The 12,156-nt window shown below is 36.7% G+C and overlaps 1 non-coding gene across 1 annotated transcript; it reads left to right on the top strand.

Moving 5' to 3' along the window:
* Window positions 1–11,733: 11,733 nt before the first annotated feature.
* Window positions 11,734–11,836, top strand: LOC132625283 (U6 spliceosomal RNA). Its single transcript, XR_009576725.1, has one exon. It is a non-coding gene; the product is annotated as a U6 spliceosomal RNA (small nuclear RNA).
* The last annotated feature ends 320 nt before the right edge of the window (window positions 11,837–12,156 follow it).

The following is a 12,156-nucleotide window of genomic DNA, read 5'->3' on the forward strand; positions in this document are numbered from 1 at the left end:
TTTTCTTTCTTTTGGCATGTCCTAGAGCTAAGTAAGCTATGATATTTATCTTGGGGTAACTCTATTCTTGATTCCGAGCTTGTTAATGATTCTTATTCACTTCTTGATGTGAGCATACTTAGTATAGCCGAGCTTATTGTATGATTGAATAACAAGAAAAGTCTAAAGAGTTCTGTAAGTGGTAATGTCCCTAACTTTCGTAGACAGTCTCGGATTGCTTTAAAACGTTCGTAGAGGTTTCTATAATGAATAACGTCCTAACTTTCATATGCTAACTCGGATTGTTTTGGAAACGTAGCGTGACGATACCCATAATGAATCCATTCCTAGATGTAGGATATCCTGAGTTCTTTCACCTCTTAAGCCCGAAGGGGCATTCTCAAGTTGTGCGATTTCATAATGTTGTCTAAATCCCGAAGGGGACGTTCATAAGGTCTTTCTCTTAACTATGCATTTTACATTTAACTTTGTGAGTCTCGAAGGAGACAAATGAAAAGGGTTTGATTGCATACATGACGTCCATAATAGTTTTTTTTTCTAGATGATTTCATGACGCGACTGAGCGTGCTATATAACGTATGGCCTCGGCTTAAGTCTGACTGTGCTATGGCCTCAGCTGATCACTGAGTGCGCTATGGCCTCAGCTTATGTCTGAGCGTGTTGTATAACATATGGCCTCAATTTACGTTATGCCAATTGTGTTGTGCATATGGTTTCACTAATAATTTTGAGGAAATTAGTTTTATACTAAAAGAAACATAAAGTTAGATTTGAATAATGTCCATAACTTTCTTACGCTAACTCGGATTGACTTGAAACGTGTTTATGATTTTACTAATGATTTCGAGAAAACAAGTTTTATACTAAAGGAAATATAAAGTTTGATTTCCAAAACCACTCCGAAGGGGGTGCGAGATTTTACTATTTAGACTTTCAAAACCACTCCGAAGGGGGTGCGAGATTTTACTAATTAATTTTTCAAAACCTCTCTGAACGGGGTACGAGGTTTACTATTTCATTCCATTTACGACTTATGTTTACATTTCATGTCATCATTATTATTATTATGCCCGAAGGGGCTAGGATCATTATTATTATGTCGGGACCGGCATGCCCGAAGGGGCCAGGGTAGTATTATGTCGGAACCGGCATGCCCGAAGGGGCCATCATTATTATTATGCCGGATGCGGCATGCCCGAAGGGGCCATTATCATTATTATGCTGGAAGCGGCCGTCCGTAGGGACTATTATGTTATTATGCCGGAAGCGGCATGCCCGAAGGGGCCATTATCATTATTATGCCGGAAGCGGCCGTCCGAAGGGACTATTATGCTATTATGCCGGAAGCGGCATGCCCGAAGGGGCCATTATCATTATTATGCCAGAAGCGGCCGTCCGAAGGGACTATTATGTTATTATGCCGGAAGCGGCATGCCCGAAGGGGCCATCATCATTATTATGCCGGAAGCGGCCGTCCGAAGGGACTATTGTGATACTATATTTATATTGTGTATTATAGAATTTGGGTATGCTGTACTTATATTGTGTATGCTAGAGTTTGTGTAAGGCACTACATGGCACGGTTCAAAATGCTATTCCAGGTTACTCCCGGGTTGTTCTTAAATTGGTTTACTATTACGCCTCTCCTTGTTTATGATTCGGTGATGCTTTACATATTCAGTACATATTCCGTACTGACCCCCTTCCTTCGGGGGCTGCGTTTCATGCCACGCAGGTACACCCAGATGAGTAAAAGACTTTGCTAAAGGTGTTCCAGCGGGATTAGCGAGCTCCATCTCAGTTCGGAGTGTTGCCGGGTCAAAGTACTTATGTCATGGTATTTTGTATATGTTAGAGACTGTGCAGACAGTGTCCTGTGGATAGGGCGTCGAGAAGTGCGAATCATTTATAGGTGTTAAAAGAGTATGTATTTTCAGATGACTTCAGTTGATTTGAAGTACGTAATTGATTGAAAGTTTTTCATAATCTGTATAAAGATAATGAATTCTATTTGGAAAAGTTTAATGTTTTAAAAGTTTTTGAAATGACAGGTTTTGGTAAAGCGAATGTTTAAGGGTTCGCTCGACTCTGAAGAGAGTCGGGTGCCCATCATGTCCTATCAAGGTTAGGGTGTGACACTCTCGCCCTCCCCAACATATGCTTCTCTCTTCTTCTTTAATAGAGAAATTTCTTTGTCTATTCAACACAAAAAGCACACAAAATAAAAGACATCTTCTTGTGGTAATTAACTTTGTTTCCTAATAATCGAAGTTCGACTTGGGGTAATTTTTCGGTGGTGAGTTCAACAATCTTCCGCTGCCGCTGCGCTAAAAGGTACGCAATGTTGTTCTCGCCCCACGATTTTTCTCTTACATTGGCATCAGAGCCTACGATTTAGTTGTTATTTCTTCCGTGAATAACACTGTCGGGAAGAAAAGTTACATTGCAATTTTTCTTTTTGTTTCTGCGTTGTTTGCGCTAAAAGCTATTCTTGCTGCAATTTTTTTGTTTGTGCGGCCTTTGGCGTGAATGAAAATTCTAAAATTAAGAAGAATGGTTTTTTTTTTTTTTTTTTGGAATTAGCCGTAATGGGTCTCTCGACATTGAAAAAATAAAACATGAGATAGACCCAATATTCTAAGACATTGAGATTTCTGAATTTCAGTAATGATTACTAGGGCTATAGAAAACCCACAAATTGATAGCAGAAGGGCCAATAGCAGGGCGTTTTTTTTTTCTTGACTTCGGACTCCTCTAGTGGGTGAGAAGTGACAGAGTCACGTGTTAATATTTCTAAGCCCACAAAAATTAGCCTCTGTTGCAATATCCGCTATCTCAAAGAATGTTGTCGTCTTAGTTTCTTTTATTTCAATGGCAAAATGCTATGAAGTCTAATGTCTTTCATATCGTGCTTACCATGAAAAATGTTGTTAAATTGTTTCAATATTTTCTGGTTGTTTCCACGGGAGATAATTTGAGATTTAGGCTTGAGAGAAGTGAATATGCTATATATATCTTGTCGGTTGGAATCATGTAGTATTGATTTACCAATAAGGCAAAGCAAATTGTTGATTTGCATAACAGATGTTTGAATCATTGACAAGGCCTAAATATCGCTTCTTTTTATGAGAATAGATATGTGTGGAATACATTGTTCTGTCCACGTAATAGAAATTCTAGAAATTGGTTCCTACTATTTTTAAGCATGTTATTCAAATTTAATACATATTAGATGTATTATTCATTTCCTGGCTATACATTTTGTACATGCTCAAAGTATTTCACCAAATCTTAATCATTCTTTGACTGATATATTGGTGGTCCTAGAAGGATCGAATATTTACAAACAAGAATATGATCCTTGGATTTATTTCTCTTCTACCAGGAATTGTGAAATATGTGTTCACATTGACTGGTTATAACCATTTTCTATGTTTCCATTTCACAAATGTTTGGACGGAATGAGCTCGAAGTACTCCAAGTGGGAGTGGTACTGAAAGTCGAGCAAGGGAATAATGTAGAAGAGTGAGTAATCAGAGGACTATTATCAGTAGTGACTCGTATCTGTAACTATCGGGCTTAGTGTTCCGAGTGAGGTACAAAAAGTCTGTAGGGATGAAGAGATTGGTGAAGGGAAGGGAGAAGAAAATACGAGGTTCTAAGAATTTGAAAATGGGCTCTATGAATTATGGTAAATTGAAGTTTGGGTGATTTTGTCCATATTGAGGGATTCTCTCCTAGAGTATTGGGGGCAAAGGATTGGATTATATTTATCATGACTATGGTCCAAATTATTCTCATTTGGTATATACTCTGGCACTTGAAGCTAACTGGGAGGAGAAAAAGGACATAGAAGTTTAAATTGAAATATTTGCTTCTAATGACATGTCAATTGCCTCACTTTAGAACCCTTCTTCTAAAGGCAAGCTCGCTAAGACTTTGGCTGAAAGAGTTATAAACTTTTTTTTAAAATGAATGTGTTGTTTGTCTCTTCTGTTATAGTTTCCACTCATTAGTATGTATAACAGAATATTGTAAAAGGTTACGACTTTAAGAATCTGTGTGATTCTAGTCAAGAAAGTAATTTGATACATACTAAGAAATAATTTTCATTTTTGATTAATCATTTGGATAGTAGGTGATGATTGGACATTAAATGACCTTTCGATTCTACACTAAATGTGAAGTCATTATGGGAATTAATTTTCTTGAGTGTGTATATGACATGCATAATTGATTAGTCTTACTTGCATAATTGTTTCTCATTATAGACTATGGCTTAAAAAAGTATAATTATTGATCTGAATAAGGGTGATAAGTCGAATGGCGAAAATCATGATACATGAAGCCATAAGATATGGTTTGTACTGAAAAAGCAAGATGCTATAAAGAGTATAAACAGTTGTGTGATATGTCACCCAAAGGAGGGTAACACTGCCTAGCATAGGAGAGATCTTGACACTTACAATGAGCAGAAGAAGAAAGACTTCACTACCTATGGAATTATTGTAAGTTGAGTTGTTAATAATCTCATCTATGATGTGAATAAATTTTACAGCTCATGCCATATAGGCACATTTATGAGATATATATATATGGCAGTACCATTTTGACTCCCCTTAGACAGTTGACAATTAAGTTTGGCACGTAGAAGAAGTGAATTTCTCATCGTGTCAAGCAACACCAAAAGGTGATGTCTGGAATGATTGTTCAACTTAAAAGTGTTAGTCATGTTCTATTGGATGAGCAGTAAGAGTGGGCAGTGATCCGATCTCTTCCCAATATTTGAGAATCTTTAAAGGTTAACTTGACCCATAATGATGACACCAAAACAATTATTATTGTTGTCCATCATGTGGAGCTTGAAGATGAGCAGCTTGGTGCTGCTAAACCAATATCTAATGCTTATGTGGCAAATCAAGTGGTATTAAAACTTCCAGACTTCAAGCGCAAGAGACTTAAAAAAAGGGTCAAAGAGACGGAAGATGGATCCTCCAAGGAACGAAACCTACTAATTCCAACAAACAAACAAAAAATGGCAGTACAAGAAGATAGATTAAAATTGCAGTGCTGCAACTATCAATGTTTGTTCTTCTTGTATTAGGTTTCTCTTCAGCAATAATGTTGTGAAATTACTCTAAAAAAAATGTCTTCTATGGTTCTGGACACCTTTATGATGGTTTCTTAGTGTAAATTGTAATCCTTTCACTTGTGACTATTATGTGGACTTATATATTATGACATGCTATTTGAGTAATAAAGATGTTGTTGATATTACGTGGCATTTATTACATAGCATGCAAGATTGGGTCACACTGGGCAAGATAGAATGAATTGGTTGGCTAAGAAAGGACACTTGGGTCCTTTTTCCAAAATAGACATGCCAACTTGTGGACATTATCTTGTCGAAAAGATTACATACAAACCATTTGGGAAGGCTAAAAGAGCTGACTTCCTATTGCAATTAATCTATTCAGACGTCTGTAATTCAATAATGTGAAGGCTAAGTCTGTTGTGTTTCTTTGCATTATGTTTGTCGATGATTTCACGCACTTTGATTATGTCTATTTGATTTCTCATAAATCTGAAGCACATGAATGCTTTAGAAGATATATGAATGAAGTTGAGAATCAATTAGAAGATGAAAAGGGCAGTGCTAGACAGTTAATTATTTCTTACACACCTCAACAAGATTGTGTAAAAAGAAATAAGGAATAGGACACCATTGGACATGATAAGGTCCATGATGACGCAAACAAATTTACCTACCTCCTTTTGGAGAGATACGTTATTGACTGCAACCTACATATTGAAGAAAGTGCCTTCTAAATCAGTTATTCCACTCCTTATGAGCTATGGACTGGTCAGATACCAAACTTGAATGATCTGTGACCTTGGGTTGTGCTGAATATGTAGACGATCATTTTAACAAGTTTGGTAAACTAGATCCAAAAGGCAGGAAATATATCTTTATAAGATACTTAAAACGCTCCAAATGGCATGTGTTCATTGGTGAATTGGAGAATGGAAGTGGTAGAGAAATTGAATCATGTGACGTCACATTTTTGGAAAATAATTTTCCAAAGAAGGGTGCACTAAAGGAAGGAAATCCTCTTTATGAAATGTTGAATTCAGATAGTCAGCTAATGTCTTCTAACACATTTGATAATCAAATTGATCAAGTTCTTATGCTTGATCCGAGTGGGAGTGGGAGTTCTCAATCCCGAAATCTTGTTGATTAATCTAAATTTCATCTATGTAAGAGTATCAGAAAAGGTATACCTAAACAATCTTATAGGATTGAAGATTACGTTTTCTTGGTATCCTCCACAGGATTGGATGACCTAATTCTGTGACTGAGGCTTTAACGAGCCTTGAAAAAGATGAGTGGATGAAAGTAATGAAAGAAGTATTAAAGTCCATGAGAACCAGCAAAGTCTAGGATCTAGTTGAACTTCCTCCCGGCGTAGAGCTATTGGGAATAAATGGGTTCTCAAAGTTAAACGCAAAGCGGACGAATCAATAGAAAGATGCAAGGCACGATTGGTGGCAAAAAGTTTTACTCAAAAAGCTCGAATAAAATATGAGAAAACATTTTCACCAGTTGTGAAGTTTACCTCAATTTGCTTACTTTTGGCTATTGTTACACATTCGGATCTAGAGTTATACCAAATGGACGTGAAGACAGTTTGTTCTCAATGGAGAACTAAATGAGGAAATTTGCATGGAACAACCTGTAGATTTCGTCGTTAAAGGCCAAGAAAAGAAAGTCTGCAAATTAAAAAGATATATTTATGGCTGAAGCAGTCTTCAAGGCAGTGATATTTGAGATTTCACAAAGAGGTGATATCATATGATTTCACCATGATCGATGAAGACCATTGCATCTATGTGAAGAAGTCCAATGGAATGTTCGTAATTCTTTTCCTTTACGTGGATGATAATTTTATTAGACAGAAATAATTTGGAGTATGTCAAAACTATCAAGCCATGGCTTCCAAAGTCATTTGACATGAAAGACATGGGTGAAGCAGACTATATATTGGGTGTTAAAATCCAAAGAGATCGTTCCAAGAAGTTTTTGAGTCTACCTTAAGAAACTTACATAAAGAAAATTTTGGAACGCTTTCGAATGAATAGTTCCAAACCCATGGATACTCCTATAGCAAGAAGTGAGACTTTAAGCCTTGAAATGTGTCCAGAGACTGAAAAAAGAAAAAGAAGCCATGTCTCGAGTTCCATATTCTAGTGTTGTCAAGAGCTTGATGTATGCTATGATGTGTACTCGTCCGGACATTTGTTTTGCTGTAGGTCTGGTTAACGGGTATCAATCCAATCCTGGAAGAGATCATTGGAAAGTTGTGAAGAGGATCCTTCGATACCTAAAAGGAACTGTTGATTATTCACTATGTTATAGTTGAAATGATTTACACTTGAGAGGGTATACAAATGCTGATTGGGGTGGTGATCGGAACGCTATAAAATCAACATCCGGCTATGCTTTCTTACTTTATGGTGGTGCTATTTCATGGAAAAGTAAGAAACAAACTTGCACGGTTCTTTCAACTATGAAAGCTAAGTTTGTGGCTTGTGCATCTGTAGTACAAGAAATTGCTTGGTTAAGGATTTTTTTTTAGCATTTTCATATTGCGGGGAGATTGACGATGATGTCACACATCGTATTGGGGCAGGGTGGATGAAATGGAGGCTTGCTTCCGGAGTGCTATGTGACAAGAAGGTGCCACCAAAACTTAAGGGCAAGTTCTACAAAGTGGTGGTTAGACCGACTATGTTGTATGGGGCGGAGTGTTGGCCGGTTAAGATCTCTCACGTTCAAAAGATGAAAGTTGTCGAGATGAGAATGTTAAGATGGATGTGTGGCCACACCAGGAGTGACAGGATTAGGAATGAGCATATTCGAGATAAGGTGGGGGTGGCCTCGGTGGAAGATAAGATGCGAGAAGCGAGATTGAGATGGTTTGGGCATGTGAAGAGGAGAGACACAGATGCCCCAGTGCGGAGGTGTGAGAGGTTGGCCATGGATGGTTTCAGACGAGGTAGGGGTAGACCGAAGAAGTATTGGGGAGAGGTAATTAGACACGACATGGCGCAACTACAGCTTACCGAGGACATGACCTTAGATAGGAGGGTTTGGAGGACCCAAATTAGGGTAGAAGGCTAGTAGATAGTCTTGTTTTCCGTTCTTATTAGTAGTCGCATTATCGCAATATAATTTCTTCTGCTCAGATTTCTGCTATTATCTGTTATTTCTTGTGCTTTGATTATCCTGTGTTATCTGTGTCGCTTGCATTATTTCATTTCATATCGCTTTGATTCTCTTAACCTTATCTGACTTCTTTTTATGCTTTTATTGAGCCGAGTGTCTTTCAGAAACAGCCGTCCTACCTTGGTAGGAGTAAGGTCTGAATACACTCTACCCTCCCCAGACCCCACGATGTGGGATTTCACTGGGTTGTTATTGTTGTATATTGCGAAGAATTCTCAGAATTCAATAATTTTATATTGTGATAGTCAAAAGGCTGTTGCAATACAAAGGATCCTAAGTATCACAGCAAAACCAAAAAAATTGATTTGAAGTACATATAATTTTGTGAGACATCATGGCAAGTGGAGAAATAACATTACAATACATACCTACGCAAATACGATAGTTGATCCTCTTACAAAATCAATATCTAGAGACATGTTTAAAGACAATGTTGTGACTCTAGGTTTGCGAAGGATATGTTAATATTTATCTATTGTAAAATATACTCATTGATGAAATTATTTTTGAGATTATGTTGATATTCTATATGCATGTGATGATATCCTAGTGAAGGATATAAATGTGTCGAACAAGTCACAAGATTGGCTCTCTCACAGAGCAATCGCCTTTTACGTTGAGGAACTTGAAGATGAATTCTTCCACCATGTTATGACTTGTTTGTAAGCCAGATATGAGTTTCTCTAAGAAGATTAATTTGAGGATTATTGAAGAGAAAAACTCGGGTTAGACATCTGGAGGTGTCTAGATCAAGTTGTGCGGTGTTGAATGTGTAAAATAATAAGACATGCGCGCCAATATAAGGTCAGAAAATCGTAGCACGTGTTTCATACCACGTGTGCTTAGCGACCAATGGGTTAATGGGGAATGGATCCCTGCTTCTTCATTGTGTGAGACCCAGAAAGTAATATTGACTTTCCATTGGAATACCCTTTGACCTTTTACTGTTTCTTGAAGTACATATCAGTGTTGCTACTTTAGCATGTCACTAATAGCTATGAGTGATTCGGCAATGCAGTTCATGTCTAGGAAAGCAGTTGATCTGGGATGGATAGTTTCGAGTAGAAAGGGAAGACAACTAAGATTAAAAATGTAACTTGTATTCACAGGTCGACCATTACATTTACCATAAGGGTAACAAGTGTAATTGTGAATAAAGTTATACACGAACTCGAGTTCGCCTCTTTCGAGGATGAGGGATCAGATAACTAGCTACTGGAGTAGCGAATGATGTCTGGGGTATTGCGAGTAATAAGATCCTCATGTTAGTATTGAATCCCTTTTGCATGTGATTGGATTTCTACATACAGCTTTTGTGAAACCTTAATTATTGGGTTTAGAGTATTATAGCTCTCGATGCTCGCAGGTCGCACGAACTATTTGTCAGTATGAATTAAGTATGTTATTGATATGATAATGGTTTGGGTCCAGCCCACCATAAGCGAAGTGGGAGATGTTGGATTATGGTTCTGGGTCGTGGGTCGGTCTATGTGGGCTAACCCGGCCCATCTGGGAAGAGATAATATTAAAGAAAGTAACTTCCTTTGAGAGAAGTTACCATACACGGTTATTAAAGGAATGAACCGTTTTTTTTTTCTCTAACTCTCTCCCTCCCCAACGTATGCTCCTCTCTTCTTCTTTAACAGAGAAATTTCTCTGTCTATTCAACACAAAAGAAAAGACATCTAGTTTGTGGTAATTAACTTCATTTCCTAGTAATCGAAGTTCAACTTGGGGTAATTTTTCGGTGGTGAGTTCAACAATCTTCCGCTGCCGCTGCGCTAAAAGGTAAGCAATGTTGTTCTCGCCCCACGATTTTTCTCTTACAATAACAAACATCCCAATACCGTTATCACATTTGTTAATCATCAAAACCATAACTAAGGGAGAAATAGAGCAGTCCCATCCTAATAAGCTTTTCCTTTCAAGATGATCAGCAAAGAATTTTCTTGGTCGTGTAATTCAAATTTTATATCTTGTAAAAAGTACATGATTTTGCTTATGTTTATCTGCTGCCATACTAATGAGAATAAGGTGAAAAGTTATTTTGAACTTATGTAAAGAAAATTTATTTAATAGTACCGTTGGAAATTCATTTCACGAAAAGGGAAATCTTTTAGCTTGTGATTTATCTTCTCTTGTGGCTAACTCTCAAAATAATGTACTGTTTTTTGAGTTTAGGACTTTACGTACTAGTTAGTAAGGAAGACACAGCCACCATCTAAAACCCTTCTAAAATGACAAAAAAGAAAATTAAAAACGTGATTGTGATATCCACAATGAGTAGGTTTCTTCATCGTTTTCAGAGTACCACCTTGTAAACCCTTTTTAATTTAAGAAAAATGAGATTTTTCAAAAGAGACAAAAATGAGCGTGAATGTGATATCCACAATGAGTAGGTCTCATTAGTATTTTCTTTTTGTATTCATTGTCTTTCTTCTTATACCTTTTCTCTCTCGATGCTCATTTCGTTTTCAGTAATTTTTTTGCATATTCTTGAAGTATGTTTCCCAAATTTTTTGTTATTCTGGATGAAGGATATTCCAAATCTGGAGACTTTAAGTGATGGTCTTCATTTATAGGCGCATGCATGCATCACCTCAAACGTCATAAATGGTATTTCGTCCATCCCAATTTATGTAGCATTCTTGTTAATCTGTCCTAAAAAGAATGACATATTTTTATATTTAGTAACAAAAATATTAACATGTCAAGTTTACTCACCATATATAATCACATAGATATCTATATATAGTTTATTTTAGATCACAAGTTTTAAAAAAAAATCTTTCTTACTTTAAACTTCTTGCTCAGTTGAATACCAAAAGAAGGGAGTTGTATATTTAATTTGATGACTAGAGTCGGAGCTATATTTTATACGCAAACCTTTCAATCATACGTCAGCGTAGGGGCCGGGATATAAGGGGGAAAGCTGGTCCTTGCTAAAGTGGTCTTTAGTAAGGAAGAATAAGTGAACAAGGATGCATGGCATGCAAGCTCAGTTTGACCAGGAGCTAGTGGCAAGTTGCTTGCATGATATTCTCTTCAATTCAAGGTCCATCTTTTTCAATAAAACGACAGTGGAATAGTTTCTTCTTTTCTTTTTTTTATACGGGGAAAGGCATAAGTATTGATATGAACTTACTTTGAATTTGTAGTTACTTGTATTTTACGGAAAATTTATGACTCTCCTAGACTTTGTCAAAGCGGAATAAACACACCTATGAATGATAATAATTAAAGCGTGGCCTGTTCATCTGCCTGTCTAAAAACAAAAAAAAAAAAAAACAAAAAAAAAAAAGAGCGGAAAAGTTGGAAATAGAAAAGGAAGTCATAACGATATAACTAAAAATAAAAGAAGAATATAACAAAATTTCCAACGATAGGATGAATGTAATCAAATAGATACATCAATGGTATTATTAAGAGGACTAATAAAGGAGGGGGTCCCTTCGGGGACATCCGATAAAATTGAAATGATAAAGAGAAGATTAGCATGGCCCTTGCGCAAGGATGACACGCACAAATCGAAAAATGATCTAAAAGTTTTAAAGAAAAAAAGAATACAAGGAGGGGAAAAGAGAGAGTGCTTATAAAACCCTCAATCAATACAAGTCGAATGAAAATCATTTACCTCCTCCAACTTTACTTTAAAATTAGTTTCTTCCTTAAATTTTAAACAATAGACATTCTTAGTAAAGGATTTCGTGATGTTGAATTGTTTTTAGTTCGTCCAGCACAGGATTTGTTGGGTATCATCACGACTTGAGTAAATTAGGTCGGGACAGTAATATAAGATATTATTTAAAAATCAGGTAGGTTTATGACAAATTCCTCAAAGATTACCTCTTGACAGTAATAAAATATAA

This window comes from Lycium barbarum, chromosome 12 (genome assembly GCF_019175385.1).
Source record: "Lycium barbarum isolate Lr01 chromosome 12, ASM1917538v2, whole genome shotgun sequence".
In the NCBI taxonomy this organism is placed as follows: domain Eukaryota; kingdom Viridiplantae; phylum Streptophyta; class Magnoliopsida; order Solanales; family Solanaceae; genus Lycium; species Lycium barbarum.